The sequence below is a fragment of the Amblyomma mixtum genome, chromosome 3, assembly GCF_055824585.1.
Source record: "Amblyomma mixtum isolate Tamu chromosome 3, ASM5582458v1, whole genome shotgun sequence".
In the NCBI taxonomy this organism is placed as follows: domain Eukaryota; kingdom Metazoa; phylum Arthropoda; class Arachnida; order Ixodida; family Ixodidae; genus Amblyomma; species Amblyomma mixtum.
In genome coordinates, this window is record NC_143014.1 from 319,108,646 (window position 1) to 319,125,003 (window position 16,358).

The following is a 16,358-nucleotide window of genomic DNA, read 5'->3' on the forward strand; positions in this document are numbered from 1 at the left end:
CTGTCGAATGAAACGGTACATTCCCCGCCATTAGAAGCGGAGTCGAAGGCGCGTGTAGGTCTTCACCACACCGGCGTGAGCACACTGGGGGTCGGAGTGAAAAGAGGCGCATATGTCGGAACGTAGGTGCCGAGGAATGACAAGGAGCCATTTGCACCCGTCCGAAAGGTAGTTGCGGCGGTAAAGGAGGCCATCCCGTATTGCGAAGTGGCGGGCTTGACAACGGAGAGTGCGGGTCGCAGGTCGCTGAGATGGTGTAGACAGGAGAGCGAGGAGGGAAGCGATCCAGGGGTCCCGTTGTTGTTCAAACGACATGTCGGCAATATCAAGGGAGGAGACATCAGTGGTGGCAGAAGATGTGCAGTCTAAGTCACGAGGTAGAGGGGAACGCGATAGTGCGTCGGCATCAGAATGCTTACGGCCAGATCGATAGATTACTTCAATGTCGTATTCTTGTAAACGCAACGCCCAACGAGCAAGACGGCCTGAGGGGTCTTTGAGGGACGACAGCCAGCAGAGAGCATGGTGGTCGGTAACGACAGAGAATGGGCGACCATATAGGTAAGGTCGGAACTTTCCAATAGCCCAAATTATTGCCAAGCACTCCTTTTCTGTCACGGAATAATTGCGCTCGGCCTTTGTCAAAGTGCGGCTGGCATACGCAACAACATGGTCGGCGCAACCGGGCTTCTGCTGAGCCAGCACGGCGCCGAGGCCCACGCCGCTGGCGTCAGTGTGAATTTCAGTGTGCAGGCTGGGGTCGAAATGGCAGAGGATCGGAGGGGACACAAGCAGGCGCCGAAGCGTGGTGAACGCCGCGTCACAGTCTGGTGTCCAAGACAAGAGGCTGGCGTCGCCGGCAAGCAGATCAGTCAGGGGAGACAGGATGGAAGCGAAATTGCGCACGAAGCGGCGAAAATATGAGCACAGCCCGATGAAGCTCCGCAGCTCTTTCAGGGAAGTGGGTCGCGGGAACTCGGCGACTGCGCGCAGTTTTGCAGGATCGGGAAGGACGCCTTGTTTGGAAACGACATGGCCCAAGATGGTAAGCCGCCGGGCTGCGAAGCAGCATTTCTTCAAATTCAGTTGCAGGCCGGCGTCGGTCAAACATTGCAGGACACGCTCGAGGCGGACCAGGTGGGACGAAAAGTCTCGAGAAAAGACGACGATATCGTCCAGATAGCACAGACACGTGTGCCACTTGAGTCCGCTGAGAACTGTGTCCATCATGCGCTCGAATGTGGCCGGCGCATTGCACAAGCCGAACGGCATGACATTGAATTCGTAGAGGCCGTCAGGTGTAACAAAGGCTGTCTTTGGCCGATCAGCAGCAGCCATGGGCACCTGCCAATAGCCGGAGCGGAGGTCCAATGAGGAAAAGAATTCCGCGCGTTGCAGGCAGTCGAGAGCATCGTCAATACGGGAAAGTGGATACACATCCTTGCGCGTAATCTTGTTGAGGCAACGGTAATCAACGCAAAAGCGGATGGATCCATCCTTCTTCCGCACGAGAACAACGGGAGAGGCCCAGGGGCTGTGAGAAGGCTGGATGACGCCGCGCTGAAGCATGTCGTCCACTTCCTTGGTAATGACGGTGCATTCAGGGGCCGACTCGCGATAAGGACGCTGGCGCAAAGGGGCATGCGTTCCGGTGTCAATGGTGTGTGTGACGACGGATGTGCGGCCAAGAGAGCTGTGCGGGAAGTCGAAGGACGTACGGAAACGTTGAAGTAATGCGACGAGCTGATCACGTTGGTGCGGCGAAAGGCTGGCATCGATAGATCGGGAAAAAACAGAAACGGTGTCTTGGTTTGGCGCAGCAGGAGGCGAACCAATGGCATCTATCTGGAGAGGGGCAGGTTCTTCAGAGACGGAGTATGGAAGAGCGTGATCGACTGTTTCTACATGTCCCAGGCATTCGCCACGGAGAAGCGTTGATGGCCAAGAAAAAGGGTTCGTGACATAGATTGCACTGTGGTCATCGCAGACAGTCAGAAGAGCGAACGGAAGGAGGAAACAGTGGCGACGGGCAGCGGCATCGGTCGGAGTAAAGAGAACAGTTGAATCAGTATCGCAGGTGCAAGTGAGGGGAACCAGGGCAGCAGAGAAGGCAGGGATGTCAGTATCTGCAGCGACCAGCATTTTACCGAGGCGGAGAGAGGTGTCGCACGGCAGAGTAGCGCAGAGCGGAGACAGTTCAATGCTGGCACGGGCACAGTCGATGATCGCATGATGAAGGGTTAGAAAGTCGCAGCCCAGAATGACGTCATGAGAACAGGAGGACAGCACGAAAAACTCGGCGATATACACAACATCCCGGATAACAAGGCGAGCTGTACATAATGCTAGAGGTTGAATGCGGTGCGAGCTTGCAGTGCGGAGGCAAAAGTTCGAAACAGGCGTCGTCACTTTACGGAGTCTACGGCAAAGGGCTGCGCTAATAACGGATACAGCAGCGCCCGTGTCTACAAGGGCGAGAACGGCGACGCCATCAACAAATACTTCGATAACATTCGCAGGTGAAGACGGAGGACTTAGGCAGTTCGATGGAATCGCAGTTCTTGCCTCCGGAACTGCAGCTGTTAGTTTTCCTCCGGACGAGAGGGTGATCGCCGGCGCACGGGAGAGATAGATCGGCGACGGGGAGAAGGCGACCGGCGTGAAGAATATGAAGAGCGGTCATGGTGGAAGGAGTCCGCAGTGGTGCTGGAGGGAACTGGTAGCGAAGGAGGCGCAGGGTCGTAGTGGAATGGGCTTGCCTCGTCCCGGAACCTCGGCATGTGTTGGCGACAAAGCCGGGCGACGTGGCCCGGTAAGCCACAGGCGTAGCATATGGGGCGGTTGTCGGGGGTACGCCATGGGTTCATGACGGCACGGCGAGGTGGCAGGCGACGACGGATAGGTGCCGGCGGAGGTGGTAGCGGCGCGACAGATGGTTGGGACACATAGGCGTCGTGGCGCCGGGGTCTGGCGGCAACCTCAGCGTAGGTGAGGGGGGCAGCCACAGGCGGAAGCCGAGGGCTAGAGGGCAAAACGTCGGCGACCTGCTCTTGGATGGTGCGTCGCAGTGCGGGATCGAGGGCTGGTGCATGGTCGCCAGACACAGGCAGTAGGGACAGTTGGCGGGCCACTTCTTCCCGTATGAAGGCCTTGATCTGGGGAAGCAGGGAGGTCGAGTCAGAGACCAGACTGCAGACCGCCGGCGCAGGAAGGGTCTCGTCGAGCATGCCGGGTCGGCGAGTAGAATTCCTCTGCTTCCTGAGGACTTCATAGCTCTGACAAAGCTGAATGACATCCACCACCGTTTGTGGATTCCTGGCGAGCAACATTTGGAACGCGTCGTCTGAGATGCCCTTCAAAATGTTGCTAATTTTCTCGGCCTCCGGCATGGATGAATTGATGCGTTTGCACAGGTCTAGAACATCTATGTAACTGGTGAAAGTTTTAGTGGCGTGCTGAGCGCGAGCGCGGAGGCGTTGTTCGGCGCACAGTTTGCGCACAGCTGGGCGGCCGAATACCTCCGAGAAGCTGGTCTTAAAGGACGACCAGGTAGGCAAGTCGGCCTCGTTGTTGCGGAACCACAAGTTGGCAACGTCGCTGAGATAGAATAGTACGTTACCAAGCTTGGTGGCATCGTCCCACTTGTTGTGGGCGCTGACGCGCTCGTAAGTCGCCAACCAGTCGTCAACATCGTGGTCGTCGGCACCCCTGAAGACGCTGGGATCTCGCTGCCGGAGCCCGCCAGAACAGAGGATGGTAGGCGACGGGATGGGGGCTGTCTGGCTGGTGACTTCAGGCATAACTGGCGGCGAAGGTAAGGTGCGGCTACGGAGCTCCAGGATGAGGAGGAGAGGGGATCTTACAGCAGCCTCCACCAAATGTAGGATGGTGGTTGTGACTCAGCGGATCCTAGGTCGCTCTGCAACGTTCAGCAAAGGTTCAGCCAAACGTTCGGGCTGCGAGCGAGCTTCACACCTAAGGATCGTCGTCGTCTTTCACTACCACCGTTCATCACAGTGAGAGAGCGTGGCTGCTACACTACAATTTATTTATTGAAATACCCTAAAGACCCTCCAGGAAGGGTATTACATAGGGGGGACAAACGAAGCACTTTGGTGACACTTTGCTCAAAATCCAAGGTGCAGAAATGAGAGAAAATTTAAATAAAGACACCATTTTTGAAGTACAGAAAAACAAATAAAAAACAAAAAGCAACAACAGCAATAGAGCGCAACAAAAGCTAAAAAAAATGCAAACAGCTGAGATTAAGAATACAAAAACAACGCAGAAAAAAAACAGTTACAGCGCAGATTAAGAAAAAAAAATCTGAAAGAAGGTACTGGTATTTGAGGGAGCAAAAAAGAAAGATTATTAACTCTATAAGAATACAGTGGTGCACAGGAACATCACATTCTGATGTGAGTAAGCAGCATTTTGTGGAATTTTTCTGGGTGAACCTCGGCAGCAATATCTGATGGTAGGTTATTCCACTCACTTATGGTTCTAGGTATGAATGATTGCGTGTAAAGAGATGACTGACACACTGGACAATTGACTAGGTAGGGATGATCACAGCGAGGGAAAATGAGGCAAGGCATATACTTGGATATTTGGTAATGTCTTGCAAACAGCGCCAAATATCAAATGCACTTTAGAAATACAATACCAAAATTACAGACAATATCACCGGGGAATTATGATGCAGCTGAAAAAATTGTACCATTACAAACAAAACCTGCCACACTCAAGCCCAAAATCAATCTATATGGAAAGCCTAAATGCAAGCAAAAACTAGGAAATGAAATGTGCTCACTGCAACAAGCAATAACACAGAACCAGTCAGCTAATAATTTACATTGGTTTCACATCACAAAAGCAAAAACGTATACCAGCGGCTTGGCTTTCCTTATTACAATAAAGGCTATTCAGCCTCTCTCTAGAGCTTTGTAGCTGTTAGACACCCATGACTAATATTCGAGAAAGGAAAAACAGTAGCGCCGAAAAACACACACGCAGCTGAAGAACGACGTAGGACAAGCGCTCAGCGTAGGACAGAGCGCTTGTCCTACGTTGTTCTTCAGCTGTGTGTGTTTTTCGGCACTACTGTTTTTCTTTTCTTGAGTACAATGAACCATCTAGCCTAAACAGAAGTTCTTCTAAACTATACGACTAATAATGTTTGGAAAAAAAAAATAGCTCAATTTTCTGCAATCTAGCCCCTCACTCATTGTTTTACGCAACAAAGCACAGCATAAAAATTCGCACTGATAATCTCAAACAATGTATCAAGAAACACACGAAACGCGACTTGAAAGATATTACAGGAAAACATGATGTACATGAACCATAAGCGAACGGCCGAGTATTGTGTGGATAAGCATTTGAACATCAAAAGGAATCAATCCGCTAAAACTTAAGAAAAAAAAAAGAATCTCGTTAGCTGACATACAAAATGGTACCTAGCAAAACTATTGACTAAGGGCATCACGAACCACTGCTATTGTTTGTGAAATGACTTTTTGTGATCGTTCAAATTGCTCCTCTCACTGAATTTCTTTTGACATAGTTCACATTGGAATGGCTTTTCGCCCGTATGGGATCTAGCATGACGTACAAGGCCTGAACGTACCGCAAAAGCCATGGGGCACAGCTGGCACTGAAACGGCTTCTCACCCGTATGCGTACGGATGTGTCCCATCAGCAGACTCCTGTGTGCAAAGCTGCTATCACAGTGGGCGCAATGGTAAGGACGTTCACCAGTGTGAGAGCGGCAGTGTACCACCAGTTGACCCTTTGATGCAAAGCTGCTCCCACAGTCGTAACAAGGGTAACGGCGGTCACCTGTGTGTCTGCGCTCATGTAGCTTTAGAGAGGACATTTGTGTAAATCTGCAACCACAGTGGTCACAACGGTAGGGACACTCGTCTGTGTGAATGCGCTGGTATTGCTTTAGGGTGGCCTTTTGTGCAAAGCTGCTACCACAGTCGTCACAATGGTATGGACAGTCGCCAGTTTGGACTCGGAGATGCTCCACTAGCTGGAATCCCTCGTCGCAGTGGGTGCATTTGTGCAGCTGATTTCCTGGGCATTTACCATGGTGGTTACCCATGCCAGAAGGAGTAGATTCCATGCAGTGGCTCGCAGGGTGCCTTTCACTGGTTGACTCTTGCGCAGCAGGTGCGCCATTGTCGTTCTGTGGGATGACTGAACCTGCATAGCACAGGCAGAGTACTTTAAATAAAATGCATGAACCAACAATCAACAGCTCACTTGGAGTTAGGAATAAATGTTGAATGCAGTGGACAACTCATCAAAAGCTGTGGATGTCTATCAAAAGTTTTATTCAACAGATCATCCTTAACAAAAACTCAGGCCTGAAACAAGATGTCTCTACAATCAATTCTGCATGCAGGCAAAAAAAGCATTTAGGCTGCTAGAAATGTTATCACTGCTAAAAAAAATACGGCAGCCTTCGTAATCCATCCAAAGATGCTAAATTTGACCCTTGTGCTTACATTACAGGCATCATGAAAGACACTGCCCAAAGTCCATCCAAGTGGGCTTAAAGGTGTACTAAAGAGGAATCTGAACTCCTCTTTTTACCAAGGGAGCTTGATCTACACATTCTGAGCATTCTTAAAAACTTTGAAATATTGTCCTGAGCAGCCGATTTTCCTAATTTAAATTGGATTAAACATCCCTGCTCGTGCCTTTTTTTGAACTCACCGCTCAAGGTAGGAGGACTCAACTAACATGTGGAGTGCCTTTTAGCAGTTGAATGCTGGCTTCATTTTCGCTTTTATTTTGTTTTTTAGGTTTCTGTGAATAAAGAGATCCAGTCAGAGACTACATAGCTGGAAATTAGGCCCACGGAAATAAAAATACGCGTGGACTGTTTGCTTTCACCGATCGCTACGTATCGCTCCGCCGATGGCAGTGTCGCAAGCCACCACGGGATTGGCTGAAGAGTTGGTCGACTCCTCCTACCGTCAGCAATGAGTTCAAAAAAAGCGGGAGCCGGGATGTTTAATATGTTAGGGAAATCGGCCACTCAAGACAATAATTCGAATTTTCTAAGAATGCTTGGAACGCGCAGATCGAGTTCCCACGGTAAAAAAGACGAGTTCAGATTTCTCTTAAGTGAACCTTTAACCCTTTCCAGTCGTCTGCCGTGCAGTGCCTGTCAGCGGAAAATTGCATGTCCGGTCAGTTGAGGGCATGGGCCAACACACCATTTTGCATGCTGTTTCTGTATGGAAAATTTCAAGCCATCAGGTTGGAATTACTGCAGCCCACAAATTAACTATTTGTCGTTCCTTCCAAGAATAGCTCCCCATACGAATGCAAAATTAATTTTTTATCACAAGGTTTTAAAGGCCTTAAATGGCGCCAAAAAATCACGGAATGAGTTCCATTCCAGTACCTAGGTGGATGTCATTGAAAGTTGTCTAATGGCTTTGTAGAAAAGATGACTTTAGTTACGAAGACAACTATATGCCTCCTTCAACAAGGACTGCGTGCTGTATGGAATGAGAGAATATTAAAAGGAGGCAGAAGGGTGACGGTGTTTTTTCTTGCAAGACTGGCGAGAGGAAGCCTGGCCTCTACCCGCAAGGTACCACTCTAAACAAGTTCAGCTGAAGCCCTCGCAAAGCTGAACAAAAATGCTTTAAAAATGTGTCTATAAAAATGTGACGTGGCAGTCCCTTTCTTCACGCGGGGGACCAAAAGAATGCTGACCGGCGTAGTAGTCACTGAGGAAAGTACACTCGACTGGAAAGGGGTTATTAACTAAACAAGTGGCAGTCAGCTATGCTTAGCCCAAAGCACAATGGCATTTTTTTATTTTATTTGGTCTAAGGAAGGTGAGGCTAAAGGCCAAAAGCCTGGGGAAGCCTTGGTCCCCTCTACATTTTCTTGCATCAATGAACAGAACTCAAAGCGGAGAGAGTTCAGTGAGTATAGTTCACTTATGATGGAAAACAACTTTCCAGAATATCGAAGGCACATGTCACCATCATTCACCACAGTTCAATAAATTAAACTTCCATATCCTAAACTGTTCTTTGAAAGACAACCTTCAAGAAAGCATACATGAAAGCTTCCGTATCTTATAGACTGCTCTTTGGACAACCTTCACGCATATATGGAGAAAAACTGCAGACTCTAACCTGGTGAGTTCTGCGATGAAGGTACACCATGCTTGTGGTCCCTGGAGCTCAAACCTGCATCAGAAAGCCAGATTGTATCCATTAAGACAGAAGATTACACATGGAAAAGCTGACCTGGTGTTATCTGCATGAGGTGGCGAATATGGAATACACACTTGTAAAACAGCTTTTCCAGATCGTCTAAACACAAGAGGGCAAGCTTGAAATGAAGTTTGGTTTGGTTTATGGGGTTTAACGTCCCAAAGCGACTGAGGCTATGAGAGACGCCGTAGTGAAGGGCTCCGGAAATTTCGACCACCTGGGGTTCTTTAACGTGCACTGACATCGCACAGTACACGGGCCTCTAGAATTTCTCCTCCAAAGAAATTCCAGCCGCCGCGGCCGGGATCGAACCCGCGTCTTTTGGGACAGCAGCCGAGCACCATAGCCACTTAGCCACCGCGGCGGCGAAATGAAGTGAGTTCCAGAGCAAACATTCCCGACTTTTATTTCTGCAAGCAGATGACTACTATGCTTATGCTCATGAAAAACTGACAATTGCCTACAAATTTATAGACCTGTTGGAAATGAGTCAGCCATTGCGTTCACGAATGAACATGCACAACTTCGGGCTTCAGGGGAAGGGCAGTACAGGTCTGCCTAAACAGGCTTAAGAACAAGTGCCAGTTGTTCTTAATAACATAACACATTGACAGAGCATTTATTTTTTAATTAACCTTTTATACCCGTTGGACTGTGCACAGAAAAAAACTTTCAGAGCATAGCTACTTGTACAAAAGCATAGCTTACAGCTGCCCATGAATGCTGCCAATATGCCCAACACACCTCCACAGTCTCCAAGAGTGCAATTAATAGAGTAGAAGCACATCTGAAACAGTACACTACTCTGTCTTAAGTGGACTAAAAGCATACCTTATTTACTTATGTAACACCTGCATCTAAAATTTTAGGACGAGAAATCAGGGGGAAAAAGGAAAAAACTATCGTGATTGAGTTTCTCAATACGCTGCTCTGAAAGGGGTTCAAGATGACCAGCTTTCCCTAACACCATGGACAGCACGGAAGAAGTCCATCCCTGAGAACATGCTGATGAGGTGAGCTCATTGGACAGGCAACGAGAGTGAGAGTTGATGATGACAATGATGAATTTGTATGATGCAGGGGCAGCTTCGGTCAAAGCGCACTGTGGCACAAGGCACTTTCGTCAACACTAGGGGGAGGGGGTCTAAGACCCATTTCCAGGCATTCCATCCAGCAGATGCCAGGGCAAAAACTTGCATACAGTACCACTGGGGGGTACCCAGTGGCACAGGGAATCCAACTCGACACATCCAACATGCGAGATGCACACTCCAATCACTAGGCCACTATGCAGGGAGAGTGAATGTGGCGAGAAAATAGCGAATAAAAGTGTGACTTGTGATCAGTTGTTGCATTATTCTGAGCAGAAATCACAGCAGTACTATACTCGTTTTACGGACACTTCTGACGCAAGGGAACCAGTTGGGCAAAACTAAAAACGAACACTGGGGGCCAGTACATCTGGTAAAACTAGTGCTGCATTGAGAGAGTGTATAGCTCCACTAGAGCACACAGATTAAAATAAAGCATAGGCCAAGTTTTTTTAAATGGCTTCGCATTATAATAAAACAATTTCCACCTCAAAGACAAATCAAAGCCCATACTACCACCATGAAATGAAATTTATAAACAATGAATTCCAGGTGTGCAGATCAAGATTCAGTATTGTTAGAAAACTAAAACAAACATTGTCACGGCACACAACAACATACAGCCCAATGTAACCTGCTCTTAAAAAGGCCTCAAAACGAAATTAAAGCTGTCAGAATGCAGGCTATATTAACACAGCAATGAGTATAGTTTGTACAGAGTCAGTAGTGTTATGTGCAATGACAAAATGAGGGCAGTCACTTGTGACCAACAACAAGGAATCATAGTGTACTCTTCAGCAAAGCTAAAAGGACGCAAAAAAACCAGCAAACAGCGGCAAGTATAATAGAATATAAAATTCACCACACAATACAGCATAGGTTTTGCAGAGCTACAGTCTTCACAATGCCCCAACCAGGAGTGGAAAGTGGTGGAGTTACACTGAATTACGTATAAGCAAGCATTCACAGATTCAAGGTGATAGAGCACAAAAATCAGAATAAAGATTGACGTGTTGAACATAGGTGTAAAAAATGATAAAAGTTTCAATGCACGCAATTTTCATCCTTGACGTTTCTGCTTTGATCGAAAAATGAAAGAATATCGTATAAATGAAAAAAATCAGTTTGTCATAACAGAACGATCACACAAGTACCCGCATAATTGCATTTTTAGCTTTCATGCAATGTCACAAATGAACTTTTCATGTGTGACATCTATTTTTGGTAATTTTTTTCAATTCCCCATGTCCCAAGGTTACTTGACGAAGCGACATGCAATGTCGAACTGACACCGGCACAGGCTTTTTTAGAAAAATATGCAACATCTCCTAAATGTTATAACCCCTACAGCCATTCAGCCTCTCAGTGACCAAATAATATGACTCTAATCGCCTACCACAAGAGTACACACGCTGCAGGCTTCACTTGATTGCTCTATGTGGTTCTGTTATGTGTGTTCCGTTAGTACCACGACTGAAATGGGAATTTCATGGAGAGCTTAAACTGTTCAACCATTGCACGCCAGTGAGTTCTGTTACACAACTCTTGAGCTAAGAAGAAGAAAGATCTTGGTGCCCATTTTTATTCCCTCTTTCCCTCTCCATCCCAAGAATAATGTCATTCCTGTGAAAATAACTAGAATTTTTTCGAAATGAGTTCACAAATTAAATTTTTGTTTTGAGGCCAGTCCCCATTTTCTGTATCATTTAAATCACTGTCATTCAAGCAAAATCATTAAAAATACTTCCACCTCACTTTTTACATAGAGACAGTGCACTGAGATCATTGCACATGCAATTTTCTAGCTCAACATTATATATGCCGTCCTGGAAGGCTGGCAGGCGCGGTATTGAAGGTTCCTTCCTCTGGAAACTGGTATACATCGGCTTATCAATTACGGCCTGCAAAATAACAGAAAACAAATAAGCGTTACTAAAAAACAAACACAAATGCCACAAGCAGCGTGTCTGTACTTTTGTGTATATGGCAATGCACAAAGAAATGAGAATGCAGAAAATCCACGCCTCACTACACACACTGTAATCTTTGTTCTGCAAGCCCAAAATGTGAAAGGATATGGATAGAGAAAAAGAAGTGCAAAAACAATCACTGTAAAGAGCGAGTACAAATTTTTCAAACTGATGTTTCCTACCAGCTGAAGTGAAATGTCACTTGTGGTATTTTTAGCACAGCTGGTCTGGATAGTTTGCTTGGCATAGACAGATGGGTCCTTATGCACCCAATTTTGCACATGCACTTTAGCGAAGGCAAGGTTCTGCACATGTTCATAGCAGTAGGTTGTATTGAAAGGTTCTTCCTCGAGCATGTACTCTGCATCCTCCTAATACTGCTCCTCATGCCTGCAATTTGAAACAAAGCATAGCAGCATAAGAAGTCTCTAAGGCCTCGCCAGCATTGTTTATATGCTTTGTGTATTGAATACATATAATGCAGTCCTAAAGCAACGGACAGACTCATGAGGAGAGATACATGGGCTTTTATTCAGATGATTATCTGACTGGTGGGCGAGTCGTATCCAGACTCAAATTCAGATCGTGACGAGAGTCGTGAGCGAGTCCGGCCTCAGGCTCACATTATGATCTGTGTTTTTGCAATGACAGTGCACACTTAGATTTTTCTGCCTCCTTTGTTACCGACAGCAGAGAGGAGGAACGATTTACTGCCGCAACCAAGGACAACATTAAAGTTCTCTATACCATGGCATTGACCAACTGTCAGCTTATACTGCGACGCTATGCCTTGGCACAGAAAAATTTTTTCTTCTGACGCCACATGACTATGTTTGTGGCTGTTGAATAATGGTCGCTGTCGTGATACGTAGCAACACAGTACGTAGGTCAGGAAGAGATGCCTTCCAATGACCCTTTGAAGGTATGATTAAACATAAAAATATGGTAATATTCGTGCGTTACAGCCAGCCAATACAAAATCAATAAAGTATTTTCAATTCGGGACGTGAGAAACACGTGCACTACCAAACATCAAATTTGCGCAAAAAAGAAAAGAATATGCTTCAGTTGTGATTTCAAGCTGAATATCCAACTACGCTGCAAAAATGACTCCTGGCTTTCTTTTATGCAGTCTTTTCATCTGAAAGTTCCAAGCAAAAATATTAATTTTTAAGACGTCGCTAAGTTCACTGTTCCTATATGAAGAGTGCCAACGCGTGAAAGGCAGAACATAGGGAGCACGTGTAGTTCACAGTGGTTCGCAACGGAAGCTTTGAGGCTATATGTGCACCGTCGCGTACAGTGCTGCACAGGTTAGTGCCTTAAGGCCGTGAATTGATGGTTGTAAAACATAAAACCATGAGAGTAATTCAAAACAAATAAATTGTCAAATATGGTGTGGAAAAGTAGATTGTCTTATACTTATTGAGGTGTTTGTTAAAGTGCATTGTCTGTTATGCTTGCAGCATTAAACACTTCTATTAATTGGTTCCAATGTTTTTACTTAGGCTACTGCATTGTGCCACTTGTTTCACATGACTGATGTTTGTCGCTACCTTTTTTCAGAAATCCTGTGGGTGGGAAGGTTATGGATGTGTGTCCCAAGCTTGCCGCATTTTAAGAATCAGATTTAAGAAATTTCATGAATATAACCCATAACTCCCCAGCAAACCAAAAACCTCTCAGAGACGTCTAGAGGTTTTTGGTTTGCTGGGTCAGCTGATATATCATCAACCACAATAAAAAATGCCTGCCTTGTATCAAATTGTTTTTTGTTTTATTGCATTGCGTTGAGTGAAAAAAGCAAGAATGCACCATATATGCGAATATTTGAGAAAGATCTGCCCATGGACGTACTCAACAAGACGTTGGCGGGCGAAACGTATACCTTTGCCCTGTTATTGGAGGGCTGACTGACGTCCACCGGCTGTTTGTGGATGTTCAGTGGATGTACGGAACATCCAAAACGGACTTCTGTCGGCCGTCTGAAGGATATCGGTGGTTGCTTGGGCTTGTTTGAATTATTCGTTGTGCGACTTGGGTTTTCCTGCGTTGAACTTACACTGATACCGCCAAAACGTTACCACATTCAGGAATTGCCGGATAAGTGTTCTATTTGGCATTCGAGGGAAAAGGCATGAAACCATGAAATTCATTTCTGTTTTCAGCAAATGCAGCGGGAATGAAACAAACTAGATGCAGCATCACTATTCTCTCTGTAGACTTTTTGAGAGCTGGATGCATTCCTTCTAGGACTGTGGCAAGCGCTAGGTCAACTGCACACAAATTTATTTCCCTCTGGTGCAAAGTAAGTAGTGCAAACATTATAATAGAACCCAAGTCGCTGCTTTGAATAATTCAAACAAGGTGCACAGATCAGTGCAATAGAAACATGCAGTAAACTATTGAAAACGGGTAAATACAATGAACACATCTTAGAGTCGAGGAGGAGGGGCGGCGCTGCGAGGAGGGTTATGCAACGCCAACGAGGAAAGAGCCGGCGCACCTTTGTTCATTCGAAACCATCAAGCTGGCATGGCGAAGTGGATAGTGTGCTCGTCTCGCACTCCGGAGACACTGGTTCGATACCCTAACTCGACCAATTTCCTACTCGGTTTTATTTATTTCTCTGGTCTCACTAGAAAGGAAGTTAGGCTAATTGGTTAATTGACTTGACTCAGTCCCACTTACTTAGAGCATCACTATAAATCCCTTTAATTGGTTGCATGGTTACTAGCCAAAGTACAATTAGCCCCGTTTGAAATTCGCGCACTGTAACGTCATGACCATCCTCCTAGGTCCTAGGAGGATATAGAAGAGCATGACATTTCTGTTGACAACACCTGCTTACAACGGTGAGGCATTAAAGGCTTCCGCCTTAAAAATTGGTGGCATAGCTCTTTCTCTGTGCTCATTGTGCCATAGTGGAGGTGTTTAGTATGGACTGCTGTATTGTTAACTGTGAAATTCATTTCAAGGCTGTACTGAGTGGAATTAAGTTTGTCAGTTTTGTATCACTGCCATGTTTCCATCGCTAACCACGTGTGCGCAGCCGGTGTCCGGTGAACTGGTATACGTCTCTGCGAGAACTTCGGTAGGCTAAATGTCTAATATTCGTTGACATGTGTACAGCTCTTGTGTGCATGCTGCACACATCCATAAACATTGATTTTCAATTTTTCCTTCCTTAACACTGACGGAACTGGAAACCAGCCGATGAAGTGTCCAAAGATCTGCAGTGTGCGAAGAACTTCGAGCACGGCGCCGTCGTCGACAGGACTGGCATTTCATGCGGCATAATAGAGCATATTGCTGATATAACTCTGCCTGACCCACATTGTGCCGCGTAAAATTTTGAAAGTCAGCTGGATTTAGGTACGAAGCGATCGCGAAGGTGAGGCACAGTCCCTGTTGATGCTCGTAATTTCCAAAGTAGCTTGCACGGAATGCGCATTACTGACGGGGATAGGTCTGGCACTGATTTAAGCAGCGTACAGATTGCATTATCAAAAACCAACTTGGAGCATTTATTGATGGTGCCTCAAATCTTGTTGAAAAGACATCCAGTGTGGACGTCCGGAGTACGTTGGTAGCAGGATATATATATCGAACAGCCGTGTGCGGACTTCCATGGGACGCCTCTTGCATCAAAATAGAGACGTTGGGGACGCCCGAAAGTCAATGTCCTGTGTTTGTCCCCTGGCGGCCCTTTATCGGTCCTGGACGTTTGGATCTATATCGGATGTCCGCCAGATATTTATGGACCATTGGGGACTGAGCCGCTCTGTAGGACCTTGCAGCGTAAATGCGTAGCCAGAACCAAGCGAGCGGGGCAACTTCATCGTGAGGTGCAGCGTAGTGTTGGCTCATGACGTTAGCGGAACCAGCCACAGTTGGCATGCTACAGTTTCCCCGGTTGAAAAGGAGCCAGCCTGGAGTCTCAAGTGGAAGCAAGAACAGAGGGGTCGTAATATGGCTTCAGTCGATTGGCGTGGGCGGTTTTGCAGCCACGGCGACGTAAGTCCTCAGAGGATACAATAGGCTCAATGATGTAATTGACCGGAGAGGTTTGCTTGAGAACCTGGTAGGGACCATGGTATCGAGCCAGCAGTTTTTGTGAAAGGCCGGGAGTTGTGGGAGGCACCCAGAGCCACACAAGGAAGTTGGCAGGATAGGAGGTAGAGGCCTCGGAAGTGTCGTGGTCATGTTTTTGCTGCCACTGGGTCTGCGTGGTAGACGAGCGAGCAAGCTGACGGCATTCATCGGCGTACCTGGCAGCGGCAGAGAGTGGCGTGGACTCAGAAATGTCGGGCTGATAGTGAAGAAGAGTATCCATAGTGTAGGAGGACTTGCGGCCGTACAGAAGACAGGCAGCGTAGACAGGCGTAGCCAGTGCCAAGAGAGCGGGGCAACTTAGACGTCGTCAGGCGCAGTGTACGCATAGTGTTGGCGCATGACGGTAGTGAAACCGGTCACAGTTGGCACACTACAATATATATATATCAAAAGCGATTTTTTGGCAGATTGATCAATATCAGGTAAAGTCAACAGTCACCAGAAAGAAGGCAGCCTGGAGCCCTTCACCAGAAATTTTGACCATCTGGGGTTCTTTAATGTGCAGTGACATTACACAGTACACGGTCCTCTAAAAGGTGAAAATAAGAAGTGGGATTCTATATGGTCCCACTTGTTTTCAAGTGGTGCCACATCCATATATATATAGTAAGAACGTAGACCAACGTTTGAAACGTCAATAAATCGTTTCAAACGTTGGTACGTTCTTACTACTACATACCGTGCCCAGATTTTCCCTTTTTTTTGCATTATATATATATATATATATATATATATACACACACACACACACACACACACACATACATATATATATATAATCTTATTTTGAGATTCATATACATACTATAGTTCTGCCTTGTTTGTTGAATATGGAAATGTTCACAGACTGCGGTTCCATTTGGTGCCCATCTGTGGCCCTTGCAATATGATACGGTCCCACTTTGCAAACCACTTGCTTTCGAATGGCA